This window comes from Dermacentor albipictus, unplaced genomic scaffold (assembly GCF_038994185.2).
Source record: "Dermacentor albipictus isolate Rhodes 1998 colony unplaced genomic scaffold, USDA_Dalb.pri_finalv2 scaffold_26, whole genome shotgun sequence".
NCBI lineage: Eukaryota > Metazoa > Arthropoda > Arachnida > Ixodida > Ixodidae > Dermacentor > Dermacentor albipictus.
The window spans coordinates 3269793-3283844 of NW_027225580.1; the positions used below are offsets into that span (position 1 = coordinate 3269793).

General features: G+C 48.2%; 3 non-coding genes across 3 annotated transcripts; all 3 read left to right on the forward strand.

Moving 5' to 3' along the window:
* The first annotated feature begins 539 nt into the window (after nucleotides 1–539).
* Nucleotides 540–621, forward strand: TRNAS-AGA (transfer RNA serine (anticodon AGA)). The gene has a single exon. It is a non-coding gene; the product is annotated as a tRNA-Ser (tRNA).
* A 7091-nt stretch (nucleotides 622–7712) lies between these two features.
* On the forward strand, nucleotides 7713–7794 carry TRNAS-AGA (transfer RNA serine (anticodon AGA)). Its single transcript has one exon. It is a non-coding gene; the product is annotated as a tRNA-Ser (tRNA).
* A 5833-nt stretch (nucleotides 7795–13627) lies between these two features.
* TRNAS-AGA (transfer RNA serine (anticodon AGA)) lies at nucleotides 13628–13706 on the forward strand. Its single transcript has one exon. It is a non-coding gene; the product is annotated as a tRNA-Ser (tRNA).
* Nucleotides 13707–14052: the final 346 nt, after the last annotated feature.

A 14052-nucleotide genomic window follows, 5' to 3' on the forward strand; every position in this document is an offset into this window, starting at 1 on the left:
ACTTTAACTGTTAAGTCCTTTCTAGAGGAAAGGGGTTTATTTCTGCCGTGGGGTTCCCACTGCCTTATATGCAAGCAGCTTGAGACAATCGACCACGTTTTTCTTCATTGCTGGCAAGGGGTATTTTTCTGGGACGTGCTCCAAAGAACCATTAAAAAAGAATTACCGCTAAACCCTCACGGGATTCGGTACCTGCCAACCGATAACGAGGATGGCGTCCCCTTCGACCAGATTATGCTGATGGGCCTCCACAGTATATTGCTCTCCCGAATGGCTGGCTATTTTTGTGATACGGACGCGCGACCAACACGTATGTATGTTCGCGAAGGCATACACATATTCCTGGAGACTTTGAAAGCGCAAACGGATGTTCCTGAGTGGCTGTCAAGGCTGGAGCCTTTGGTAGAGCTCCGGGAATTTTAAAGATGACAACGCCAGGCCTCCGTGGCAGTTAGGCCACTTGTGCCTTCTGGCGCACTATATATTTTGTGTACATTTGTTGTATACTGTGTCGAAGACCGGCAATAAAGAAAAAAAAAGCAGTCGTGGCCGAGTGGTTAAGGCGGTGGACTAGAAATCCATTGGGGTCTCCCTGCACAGGTTCGAATCCTGTCGGCTGCATAGCGGTTACTCTTGTTTCTCCCAGCGCTTCGTGAACGCGTATCAATGTGGCGCAGTAGGGCGGTGGTGTACATGCGCAGTCCTGGCCGAGGAGGATTCCAGTTCCGGCCACCGCAGTGCACGGTGGCGGAATGTTTTGCTCCGAAGGGGCGATTAGAGCGGCCCAGCAGGGTCGCGGTCTCAGGTTGAACGACACACCGAAGGATGACTACCAGGTTAGTTTGCCGCAACTACCTACAGGTTCGACAGTTACAACGACCGTTTTTCTGCAGGGAGACGTGAAGGCGAGGCCCTACCGAGTCGAGCAGTTCCGTGAAGCACTTGACTATCTGCAGCTGATGCCAGAAGTGGAGGCCCTCCGTGCTTATCAGATGAACTACGTCTGGACCATCACTTTCAAGGACGAAAAGGGCAAACAAAAGATTTTGTGTGCTCCAACCTTCAGCGTAAAGAACCACCGATGCACGGTAATAGACCCTCGAAATCAAGACGTCAGGATGAAGCTGTATTGGCTTCTGCACACGACTCCGGACGACGAAGTCAGAGGTGCCCTGGCGCCTTTTGGGAAGGTCAGCGAAATTTTGAGGGAAAAGTGGCGCATTGCAGGCTGCAACGACAAAGGCTCCCACACGCGCCTGGTGTCCCTACGGCTGAAGGTGGGCGTTACCATGTAAGACCTGCCTCATCCACTTCGCGTCGGGGAAGACCATGCGCTCATGCACGTCCCAGGCAGACCCCCGCTCTGCCTCCGGTGCCATGGCACCGGTCAGATAGGGCGCAAGTGCCGAGTTCCGTGTTGCAAGCTCTCTCGTCACTATGGCCACGACGAGAGTCATTGCGTGCGTACGCCAGTGTGACCGGAACTGGGCGAAGCGACACCGTCGATGAGCACCTCATGGACCAAGTCGACGCGGAGGAGACCGTCCGAGGAGGCGAGAAGCCAACAACGTCGGGTTCGACGCCTTCTCCCCCATACGAAAACAAGGGACCAATGAAAGCTGCGGTCAGTCAAAATGGGAAGAACGACGAGCCTCAGAATACATCAGAGGCCGTGAAAACTCCTAGCAACTGTGCTGCCGTTAGCGAGACAGACGAGACGGAAGAGAGTGGAACCGCAATGGAGGGCATCAACTCGGAAAGAGAAAAAACCAACCCTGGCTTCGCTGTGTCAAAGAGACCACAGGAAAATACCATCGAAGACGACAACCGAGAGAAGGTCAGCGCCGGTGAACCGCCCCTAAAGGCAGGGTCCCTCCGTAGGCCTCGCCTGAAAGTGAACCCCAACATAGAGGAGGACTCCAGAGAGGAGGACTACACCGACAGTGCCTCCGCGTTCGCGGAAGGCGCTGTCCGAGGGATGACTTCACCGCTAGACTGGAGCGGGAAGCGCAGCATGAAACTTCGCCACGCCTATCGACAAGGAAAACGCCTCGGCTTCGCCATGCTTGACGAAGCACTCAGAATTAGTGCGATATAACAGCGTAGGTGTGCGTCCTGTAAATTTGGCATAATCACCCAGCGGTCCGCTTGACCTTTCGCTTTCTATGAATTTAACGTCCTTATCTGCATTAAGAATACGCACGCTCAATGTGCGCGGTCTCACGGCAAGAAAGCGGCAACTGCAGTTAAGACGTCTGCTAAAACAAAATACCATCGATATTCTAGCCTTACAGAGAGAGAGAGAAGAATACAGGAAGGCAGGGATGTTAACCAGTCAATAGTCTGGTTGGCTACCCTACTCTGGGGGAAGGGAGAAGGGGAAGAGAAAGAAGAGAGAGAGAAGGTGAAGGTACGCGTACGCGACAGCACTTCAGTTAAAGTCGCTCGAGCAAACCAGAAGTTCTGAGAAAACACAAAAGTGCCTTCACTGCCTTCTGAGCCGATGATCGGTCGGGACGGTGCTCTAATATTGTCTGTTCACTCAGAGGACGATCGTCTAGTTTCCTCAATGTGTCGGACAAATACTGTCTTTGGGCTTGAAATTGAGGACGATGGCACAATATGTGGTCAATGTTCTCCTCGCATGCGCAAACATCACATGCAGGACTATCAGGCAATCCAATTAGTGCTGAGTAGGCATTCGTGAAGGCCACTCCAAGCCATAACCGACACAGAAGAGACGCTTCACGCCGGTGCACACCGGCTGGAGGTCTGAGTTGAAGTGATGGGTTTAGTCGGTGCAGTCTTGTGCGTCTTGTATGTACATTATTCCACTCTGCTAAGGAGATCGTGCGTGCCAGAATGCCAAGTTGTCTCGCGGCGTCGGTCCTTGAGAGCGGAATGGGGACGCAGCGGTCCTCTTGGTTTGACGTCCGAGCTGCCTTATCGGCGTCTTCATTACCAATGATTCCGCAATGACCTGGTATCCACTGAAAAGAGATATCATGGCCTTTTTCTCTTAAGCGATGGACAAGTTCCGCGATTTCGCACGTGAGCTGATCGTGAGTTCCATGTCGGAGAAATGAATGCACACATTGCAAGGCCGGCCTGGAATCGCAGAAGACTGCCCATTTTCTAGGACTTTCAGTATTTATCACTTGAAGCGCGTCGCGGAGAGCCGCGAGCTCTGCAGCTGTAGACGTAGTGACATGGGAAGTCTTGAACCGCTTGGTTATTCTCATTGCTGGTATAACTACAGCGCCGCCGGAACTGGTTGATGTAGTTGATCCATCAGTGTAGACGTGTGTGCAGTCGCTGTATTTCTCGTACAAGAGAAATAAAGTTAGTTGCTTGAGCGCTGATGATGGCAAGTCCGACTTTTTCTGAAGTCCTGGGACTGTAAGGTTCACTTGAGTACGGCGCATACACCATGGAGGAATAGAAGGCCTTGCCGCAGGTGTGTAACCTGACCTGAAAGAGGCATGGTGCGCGAAGACAGTCGCACTGAATGTCGTGTGGGGCCTATCTACTGGGAGACTTGCTAGGTGGTGGGTAGGGTTCCGGGCGAAGTGTCTTAGGTGCACACGCATTACAGCCTTACAGGAATCAAAAATAGACAGCGAGGAGCAGGCGGACCGCATGGTCCAAACTTAAGCATTTGACTTCAACGTTTGTGTTTGCCATGCCGTTGGAAAGTATGGCAGTTGTGCTATCTTTCTGAAACGAGGTATCGGAATCGTTGAAGAGAGTGTTATCACCTGTGATGACGGACGGCTAGCATTGTGCGACTTTTATTTAAACCAAGTACACTGGCGAATTATATGGGTACGCGCCGAACCAAATTTCAGAAAGAAAAGTTTTTTTTTTTGACTGTGTCACTGGCTTTCTAAATTGTGACAGGCAACTCATTTTGCTTGGCATTTTAATTGTATTTGCATGCCCGAAGACTTAGTTAAGAATGAACATATACGGGACAAAAGTGCCCTACAGCTTAAGGCGTTGGTGGATGATTGTGGTCTTGTTGATGTAGGGGACCTTTTCCACGGAAATCAAGTGCAATTTACCCACTTTCAGGGCGAAAGCCACACACGATTAGATCGCGTCTATATCTCTTGGGGTGTTGTGTCTATGTGCTGTAACAGTGCCGTGAAACATGTTAGTTTTAGTGATCATAGCTTCGTAATGTTTGAAATAGGTAGATAGCGCAAAGTCTCTGCATTCAACTGGGAACTGTGGAAATTAAATGAACAGCTCTTAACCGAAGACACATTTGTCCAAATAGTACGCGAGAAATTGGAAATGGTGTCCACGAGTCACACAAATTTCATCGAAGCTTGGGAACAATTCAAGTGCGAAGTTAAACTAAGTGCAATAGACAGATCATGCATACTACGACATAAAGAAAAACAAAAGAAAAAGGAACTACAGTGCACACTTGATTTCCTTTTGAATGCAGAGACTACAATACCGGGTTTGTTTAAAAGTGAAGTCGAATTTGTTAAAGGACAGATGGAACAGATGGAAGAAGAAAAATATAAAGGCGCTGTTATTAGAGCGCGTTCAGTGAGGCTTTGGTTAGGCGAAACACCAACTAAGAGGGCGATTGGCGAAGAAAAAGATATGCAACAAAAAACGAAATAAATGAAATTCGCTACCAAAACGAAGTCTCGGCAGGTAAGAGCGTCATTGAAACTGCATATGTAGAGCGATACCGTAGTTTGCTCGGCAACAAAGTGCAAGTAAAAGATATATTTATAAACGACTATGTTAAGCAAATGCCAAGGCTTGACGAGGATATGAAGCTAGAGCTTAAGAGAAATTACTAGAGATGAAATCAAAAAAGCAATTGTCTTTTCGGATCACTGCCTGGTAAAATATAAAATAGGTATAAGGAAAAGGGAACATGCTTTTAACTGGCATCTATGGAAACTCAATGACTTGTTATTATACGATGCATCTTTTGTAAAGGCAGTACGGGATGCGGTTAATGAATTACGCGAAGGTGCGGCTGATACAATAGCAGAAAAGTGGGAATGTTTTAAACAAAAATTTAAAATGAAAGCCTTAGAAAGGTCAAGCTGCCTCAAATTTCAGAGGGAATCTAAAGAAAAGGGTTTGCGAACACTACTTCAGCAGCTGATAACGCTTGAGTGCAGAGAGCCTGGTCTGTACAAAGACGATGTGCGGAGCGTCAAGGAAAAGCTTGAACTGTTTGACAAGGAACGCTATCAAGGTGCCATAGTGCGAGCACGAGCAGACGCACTAGCGGCAGGGGAGACGCCCACTAAAAGGGCGCTCGGTTTAGAGAAGGCACACGGACGACGAAACCATGTCGATCACCTTTTAATGAATGGAGCTGTTGTTGACGACAACGAGAGCATAGCACACGCCTTCTTCCAGTACTATCAGTCACTCTTTGCATTTCAGCAAGCGAATTTAGAGGGTTTCAAAGCAGACTTTCTGCACCGCAGGCCGCGTTTGAGTGATGAAGGTAAGGAGCGATTAGAAGGGAAAATAACGGAGGGGGAAGTCGAAAAGGCCATCGACGATTTAAACTTGGGCAAGTCACCGGGACCAGATGGACTCAGCGCCGCCCTATATAAGACATTGAAAAGAGAACTGGCCCCTTTATTAGTAGAAGTATGTAATGAAGCGTACGAGAAGAAATCATTGCCACCTTCTTTTGGGAAAGCGCACACCATTCTAATTCCGAAGAACGATAAATTAGATAAACTGAGATTCGTATCATCCTATAGGCCCATATCACTAACAAATGTGGATTACAAGATATTTAAGAAGATTTTAGCGACCAGACTTCAAAGCGTCATAAAGGAAATCGTTGCAGACCATCAAACTTGTGGAATCAAAGGGCGAACAATTTTTTCTAACATCCATAAGATGCGGTGTGTGCTCGAGTGCTGTGACGTCACCGGTGGCAGCGTCGCAGTTCTTCAGCTTGATCTTGAGAAAGCGTTCGATTGCGTCGCTCACGTTATTTTGTTCTCCATATTGGATCATGTTAATGTAGGTACCATCATCACTGAGGGTGTGGCCTTGGCGTACCAGAACTGCACTACAAGGTTAATTGTTAGTAAGTCTCTGGGGGCCCCCATTAAAATCATGCGGTCACTGCACCAAGGCTGTCCCCTCAGTCCTCTGTTATTTGCTATATATATAGAAGCAATGTGTGTTGCCATTACCGCAAATAACAATATACGTGGTTTTAGATTAGCAGAATCCGAAGTGAAGCTGCTAGCGTATGCTGATGACGTTGCAGTGTGTTGCACAGACGAACCAAGTGTGACTGAAACAATTGCTGTAGTAAAACATTTCTGTGACGTCACGGGCAGCAAAGTCAATTGGGGCAAATCCCTCGGGCTGTGGCACGGGGAGTGGTTTTCGGCACCGGAATACTTCGCCAATGTCAACTGGGTGAAAACTCCGACGAAGTATCTGGGTGTTCCCCTCGACAGGTACAAAAGCAGCGATGAGTACTGGAGGAACCGAACTAATGAAACGAAAGAAAAAGCGGACAAATGGACAAACACTAACCAGTCTATTTTTTCAAGGGCAACAATTTGTAACATGTTTTTGATAGCGAAGTTAAATTATGTTATGCAAGTGTTGCATTGTTCCAGGGCAAATGTGCAAAGGCTGCGCAGAGTTTTTGTGGTCTTCATCTGGGGATCAACATGGGAAAGGTGCAGCCGAACAAATTTGTTTAGAAGAGTGAAGGACGGGGGTGTTGGCTTGGCACATCTTTTTCTTCGTCAACTTGTCAACCGCTTTTTGTTTTTTCGAGATGTGCGCGATCCTTTTCTGAGCACCGTATGTCAACTCAGGTTGAGCGACGCGTTGCCGGCGTATGTTGTTAGTACGGCAAGGATGACCGGAAAACTTCGAGGTTATCTTAAGGAAGTGGTCGACAGCGTGCGTTTCCTGTCCGTTTTTCAAATGGTTATCTGTTTGAAGTGAAAAGGGAAAATACTGTATAATGATGTGTGCGACATTGTGTTCCCAGTGCCCTTATACAGGGCCATATACAGTGGAGGGCCAGGACAAGACGTCCTTAAACGGGTGAAACGCATGCAGGTGCCACCAGGGGTTAAAACCTTCATTTTTAAGCTCCACACTGGAACACTTTCCGTGAAGACATTTATGGAAGAGCGAGGCTGTCTTGTGCCGTGGGGATCACACTGCTTGATCTGCAAGAAGCCCGAAACCATCAATCACGTGTTCTTGCACTGCTGGGCGGCTGTGTTCTTCTGGGACGTTTTGAAGCGAACACTGAAGAAAGAATTACCTGTAAACCCCCAAGGGATACGGTATCTGCCAATCAAGGATGAAGAGGGAGTTCCATACGACTTTATTATGTTGAATGCACTCCACTGTATATGGCGGGCTCGCATGGCAGGGTACCATTGCGATGCCGACGCCCACCCGGTTCACATATATTTTAGAGAATGTATATCGCGGTTCGTTGAGGTACAGAAATTGCAAGAATGTCCACCGGATTGGCTGTCGAGGCTAGAAGCTCTGACAGCCATGAAGGAATTTTAATTGGACGACACCGGTCCCATACGGACAGTCGGCATTATCGTATTTTTTTCCCTTTTCTTTTTTTTCTTCCCCGCAAGCTTGTATTCCTGACATGTGTGTAGTATTTGTATATTCAGTGTTATGTCGAAAACCGGCATTAAATAAAAAAAAAAGCAGTCGTGGCCGAGTGCTTAAGGCGATGGACTAGAAATCCATTGGGGTCTCCCTGCACAGGTTCGAATCCTGTCGGCTGCGTAGCGGTTACTTTTGTTTCTGCCGGCGCTTCGTGAACGCGTATCAATGTGGCGCAGTAGGGCTGTGGTGTACATGCGCGGTCGTGGCTGATTGGTGATTCCACTTCCGGGCACCGCAGTGAACGGACGTGTTGTCATGTGCTCCGACGGAGCGGCGTTGGTGGCCGCGAACGGCTGCAGTAACAGGAATGCTGTTTTAGAAGACGAGGATTATCAGGTGATTTTGCTGCACTTGCCTACCGGTCGAATCGTCCTTAATACTGTTTTTTTTTTGCACGCGGACGTCCGTGGAAGACCGTACGAGGTTGAGGATTTCCGTGACGCTCTGGTTCGTCTGGAACTGCTCCCCGAAGAAGTTGCTTTGGGGGCTGTTACGACTTTGTACCGCTGCACCACTATGACGACTTTGAGGTGGTCCCGTAGCGCTCGTCACCCGTTTCGTGACAGAGCGTTGGTAGCGAAGACTCCGAGTCAGGCGTCGGTGAGAATAACACTATATACACTATATACAGGTTATTATACCGGACAGGATCGGATCGACACTGGGGCCGAGAGCTCACAGCAAACGCGACTGTTCTCGCATGGCGACGTCCGGCGAAAACGCGTGACGCATGTCACTGCAGTCGAGCGCGACACTCTGCTCCCAGTGGGTCGGCGGATCCGGTTTTCGAGGCGGCCGCGTCCGGTCTTATAATCCCCGAGGAACCATTGTCACTCAAATGGCCCAATACAAAGCCAGCACTCGACGCTCGTCCGAGAGGTCCAACCAGCGACCGCGCTGGCCACCCGGTTCAAAGTTCGCGCGCGCGGTGACCTCCAGGCAAAAGGAGGTGCGGCGCCGGGCTGTCTGGCACTCGGTTGCACGTTCGGACATGTTGCCCGCCGATGCTTCTCCGCAGGACACCGCTGCCTGACGGCTCAGCATCATGACTAGTCAAGGGAGAATTAGGGCGCTCGCAGGATAAATTCTGCATCTTGCAGATTCGGAATCCGGGCTGGTGGTAATGGCACAAGAGGGCGTATCAGATGAATCACGTTTGGGCGGTCATGATGAAGGCGACTGAAGCCACTAGGAAACTGCTTTCTATCCGAAGCATCATTGTCAAGGAACGGCGCTGTATTGTCGTTTACCCCACCAATCAAGGCGTGCGCATGAAGTTACACTGGATGCTGCCAAACGTCTGAACTAAACGTAACAGCGCAAACATATAAGACAAGCCACAAAAAGAAAGACACGACACACACTGGCGCCAGTGTGTGTCGTGTCTTTCTTTTTGTGGCTTGTCTTATATGTTTGCGCTGTTACGTTTAGTTCAGAAGTATGTACCAACTAGGCCCAAATGAAGTGTTGCTGCCAAACGTGTCAGATCGAGACATCAGACAAGCTCTTGCCCCATAGGGAACGGTTACGGAAGCGGCGAAAGAACGGTGGCGTGTTCAAGGGATTTTGGACAAGGGCTCAACGACGCGCTCGGTGACCCTGCAGCTTAACGCAGGTACTACAGTCGAAGATATTCCGCACCAGCTACGAATAGCAGGGGACCTCGTCCTTGCCGTCATTCCGGGCCGCGCTCCCCTTTGCCTGCGGTGCCATACAACCGGTCATATTCGCCGGGACTGTCGAGTTCCACGCTGCGAGGTCTGCCGCCGCTTCGGCCATGAACGATCTCAGTGCGTCAAGACATACGCCGTCGTCGCAGGACCAACGAGAAGAGAAGAAGAAGCATCTGAACACCTCATTTATGAGGCTGAAGTTGAAGATATTTCTCCGGTTAAGAGCGAGAAGGTTGGTGACGTGGTCACACAGAAGCAGTCTCTTCACCCCAAAAACTTGTGCCCAGACAAGAAACCTAACGACGAGGCTGATTCTGGGAAAAAGACTGAAAACGGGGCGCCTAATAATCAGAGTTTGGCTACAGAACAGAGTGATGTCCCCTCGAAGTCGTCGCCTGCCATTACGTGCGCCGAGGCGTCTGCTACGACTGACGTCGACATGTCAGCAGCCACTAGCATGCCTGCGAAGCGGGCACACGAGGAAACGATCGGCGTAACCGGGACCTCTGGAGCAACGAAATGCAGCGAACCACCTACAAAGGCGGCTCAGCTGCGACGTACGCCTTTCAAGCCGAGGCACAGCGTCCAAGTCGAGCGGAGACGCGAGACGGGGCCGCCCCCATAGCGGCTTCGTTTTGGGTAGTGCAACCTAGATATGGCCAGTACGTGTGACACCACCAGCTTGACTGGCGGAGCCATGTACTACAACATAGATGACACCACTTTATGCATAGTGCATGGGTCGCTCAAGGTAAGCGCTATGCGACCCGATTGTTCTTGCTCATAATGGAGGCCGCAATTAACACCGCGATTCGTATTGCCACGCTAAATGTCCGAGGACTAAGCACGAGGCGGCGGCAATATCAATTGAGTCGTATCTTTCTGGAAAACGATCTCGACATAATCGCCGTTCAGGAAACCAAGATAGCGAGTCAAGAGCAAATGGATCGCATGGTGCATCCACTCGTTCCCAGTTACAATGTATGCGTCTGTCATGCGGCCGGCACATCGGGGGGCTGTGCTATTTTTTTGCGCAATAGCCTAAATATAAGTGTGGAAGCAGTCACAGTGTGTGAAACGGGATGCCTGGTTGTTGTCGATTTTAGCTTGAGTGAAGTTTTCTGGCGAGTTATCTGTATTTACGCCCCTAACAGAGAGAGCGAGAGACAGTCTTTTTTTGAACGAGTTGAGGATTATTTAAAGACCGATAAGCTTTTGGTTTTGCTTGGCGATTTCAACTGTGTTTGTTGTCCGGAGGATCGCATGAAAAAACTGCCCCTGAATGATCGTAGTGCACTGCTATTGAACAATCTTATCAGTGAATACAACCTGGAAGACGTCGGCTATGTGTTGTATGCTCACAGCGTTCCGCGTTTTACTCATTTTCAAGGACTTAACCATGCTCGGCTAGATAGAGCTTATGTGTCACTGGAACTAGTGCCGTAATGTAAAACGTACGAGAACAAGCAAGTCTCTTTTAGTGACCACAGTTTGGTCGCTTTCACAATAGGAACAAAAGAACGAAAAACAAACTTCTCGTGGCATTTGTGGAAATTTAACGATAAGCTACTCAACGGTGACTGTTTCGTAAATGACATTAAAGAAAAATTTGGACGATTGATTGTAGCTGAAGATAAATATGCAGTCACCATGTGGGAAGATTTTAAGAATGAATTGAAGATGAGTGCTATAGAAAGGGCAACTAAACTGAAACAAGAAGAAAAACGGAAAGAAAAAGCCCTGAGGAGTAAACTCGACTTTCTACCTAATGTAGAAAGCACGGAACCTGGCCAAGTCACGAAGGAAATCAAGAAAGTTAAAAGCCAGTGAGAAATCATCGACACAGAGAAGTACCGCGGTGCCATGATAAGATCCCGTGCAGAAAGATTGTGGCAAGGGGAAACACCGAATAAACGTGCGCTAAGTGACGAGAAGGCTTACGCTCGCCGCAGTGATATAAAACAGATAAGCTACAATGACGAAGTGACGAGTCACCGCAGGGCCATTGAACGCGCCTTTGTTGAACACTATGGAGGCTTGTTTAGGGAAAGAAAAACTGATCTGGGTGGCTTCATAAGCCACTTCTTTCACTTTATGCCACGATTTGAAGAAAACGTTACACAAGGCCTCGAAGCGTCTATAACTGTGCGTGAAGTTGAAGCTGCTATAGAAAAACTAGGCTCAGGAAAGGCACCTGGGCCAGATGGATTAAGCGCAGCTTTCTACAAAACATTTAAAGCAGAAATAGCCCTAATTATGAAGAAATCTTTAGTGCAGTCCTACAAGAACAACCGAATACCCGCGGCATTCCGAACAGCTCAGATGGTCCTGATACCAAAATCTGACGATCATGTAAAGCGCTTGTCTGTTGCATCGTACCGCCCCATTAGCCTTGCGAACACTGACTATAAAATTTTTATGAAAATACTGACGAAAAGTTTACAGAGCGTAATAAAACTTTTAGCTGGAACCCACCAAACGTGTGGGATTAAAGGGCGCACAATAACCACCAATGTACACGTCGCCAGGAGCGTTCTAGAATGCGTCGATGCTTTCGAAAGTAAAGTTGCAATGCTGCAGCTAGACCTGGAGAAGGCATTTGACCGTGTGGCTCATGATATTCTCTTCGAGATTTAAGAATACATGAACATAGGATCATGTGATTATAGATGGCTTAAAAATGGTGCACACAGACTACAGCACACGGTTGATTATTAACAAGAGTCTCACGAGAAGTGTCAAAGTCTGCTCATCTCTGAAACAGGGGTGCCCAATTTCATCATTGCTTTTCGCAATATAGCTGGAGCCCTTTTGCTTAGCCATTCAACAGAACAAGAAAATAAGAGGTTTCAAATTACAGCAAAGTGAAGTGAAAGTGCTTTCCTACGCAGACGATCTAGCAGTGTTTTCCGATGACTATGACAGTGTCAGCGAAGTGGTAACTCTGGCGAAAACTTATTGTGAAAAAACAAGTAGTGCCCTAAACTGGGATAAGTGCATCGGGTTTTGGCATGGCGCGTGGCAAAGCAAACCACGCAGTTTCGCAAACATACAGTGGGTGACCATGCCTGTGAAATATCTTGGCGTGCCGCTTTAACAATACAAAGACAGTACGCAGTTCTGGGAGCAGGAAACACAGATGGCGAAGGAAAAAGCACTGGCATGGCAAGGGCGCAATCTGTCAATGTTCGCGCGCTCCACTGTGTGCAACATTTTTCTGGTTGCAAAAATATGGTACATACTACAAGCGCTATTCATGTCGTGAGTGAATGTACAGAAACTGCATCGAGTGTTCGCTGTGTTCATTTGGAACTCAACTTGGGAACGCTGCAGCCGCGCTAATCTGTTCAGATCAGTTCGCAGCGGTGGTCTTGGACTGTCACACCTATTTGTACGCCAGATTGTATCGCGGTTTATGTTCTTGCGGAACCACAGTGATACATTTTTGCGCACCATGACACACGTGCGATTAAGTAATACTTTACCTGACTTCCTTGTTTCGTGTTCGAATTTTGAATCCCCTCCAGTGAAAGGTTTTCTTCAGGAATTAGTGTCATCTTTCCGTATGCTTAGTGTTCGATTCTCGCTAGAATATTTAAATTCCGTCAAAAGAAAGAAATTGTACCATGATATGATAGACTCATTAATGCCAGTTCCAATGTATAGGTTAGCATACTATGGAGGTGCAGGCGATGATGTCCTCAAAAGGGTCAAAAGAATGCCTGTGAAACCATCGGTAAAATCATTCGCCTTTAAACTCCACACAATTTACTTTGCCTGTAAAGACTTGGCTGGCCGACAAGGAAATATATGTGTCGTGGACCACCGATGGTATAATGTGTAAAAAACCAGAGACTGTTGATCACGTCTTCATTGATTGTTGGGATCGCTTTATTCATTGGGACATCTTACAACGAACAATAAAGAAAGCACTACCAATAACCCCACGTGGTATCAGATACTTAGACCCAGGCAATAACGATATTCCATATGCCCTTATTATGGTGCTGAGCCTCCATAGTAAGTGGTCCGAAAGAATGTCGGTGTGTCATACTGATGTGAATGTCCAATCTGTGCTAGAAAACTTTATTGAAAGTGTCGTCTACATGCGTGAAGTGTACAAAGCCCAGAAAGAACCGCCCGATTGGTTGCCGCTGTTCGATGAGTTGGCTAAATTCAAGCGATTTTAATTTCAGAGAGTCAGCATAGGCTAAGCTGATTCTCTTTTTAACAATGAATTCGCATGGGATTTCTGTAACGAGGAAATAAAGAAAAAAAAAGTCGTGGCCGAGTGGTTAAGGCGATGGACTAGAAATCCATTGGGGTCTCCCTCCACAGATTCGAATCCTGTCGGCTACGTAGCGGTTACTTTTGTTTCTGCCAGCGCTTCGTGAACGCGTATCAATGTGGCGCAGTAGGGCTGTGGTGTACATGCGTAGTCGTGGCCGAGTGGATTCTACTTCCGGCTTCCGTCCGGTATGGTCGTTAAATGTCGAGCTCCGCAGGAGCGGCTGTTGCGGCCCGTTCGGGCCGCGGAATCAGGTTTTCGGAAACGACCCAACGGGATTATCAACTTCTTTTGCCACAGCTGCCATCAGGAACTACTGTACTTACTACTGTGTTCTTACACGGTGACTTGAAGGCAAGGCCTTATCGCGTCTAGAATTTTCGCGATGCACTCGTCCGCCATCATCTCATGTCGGAA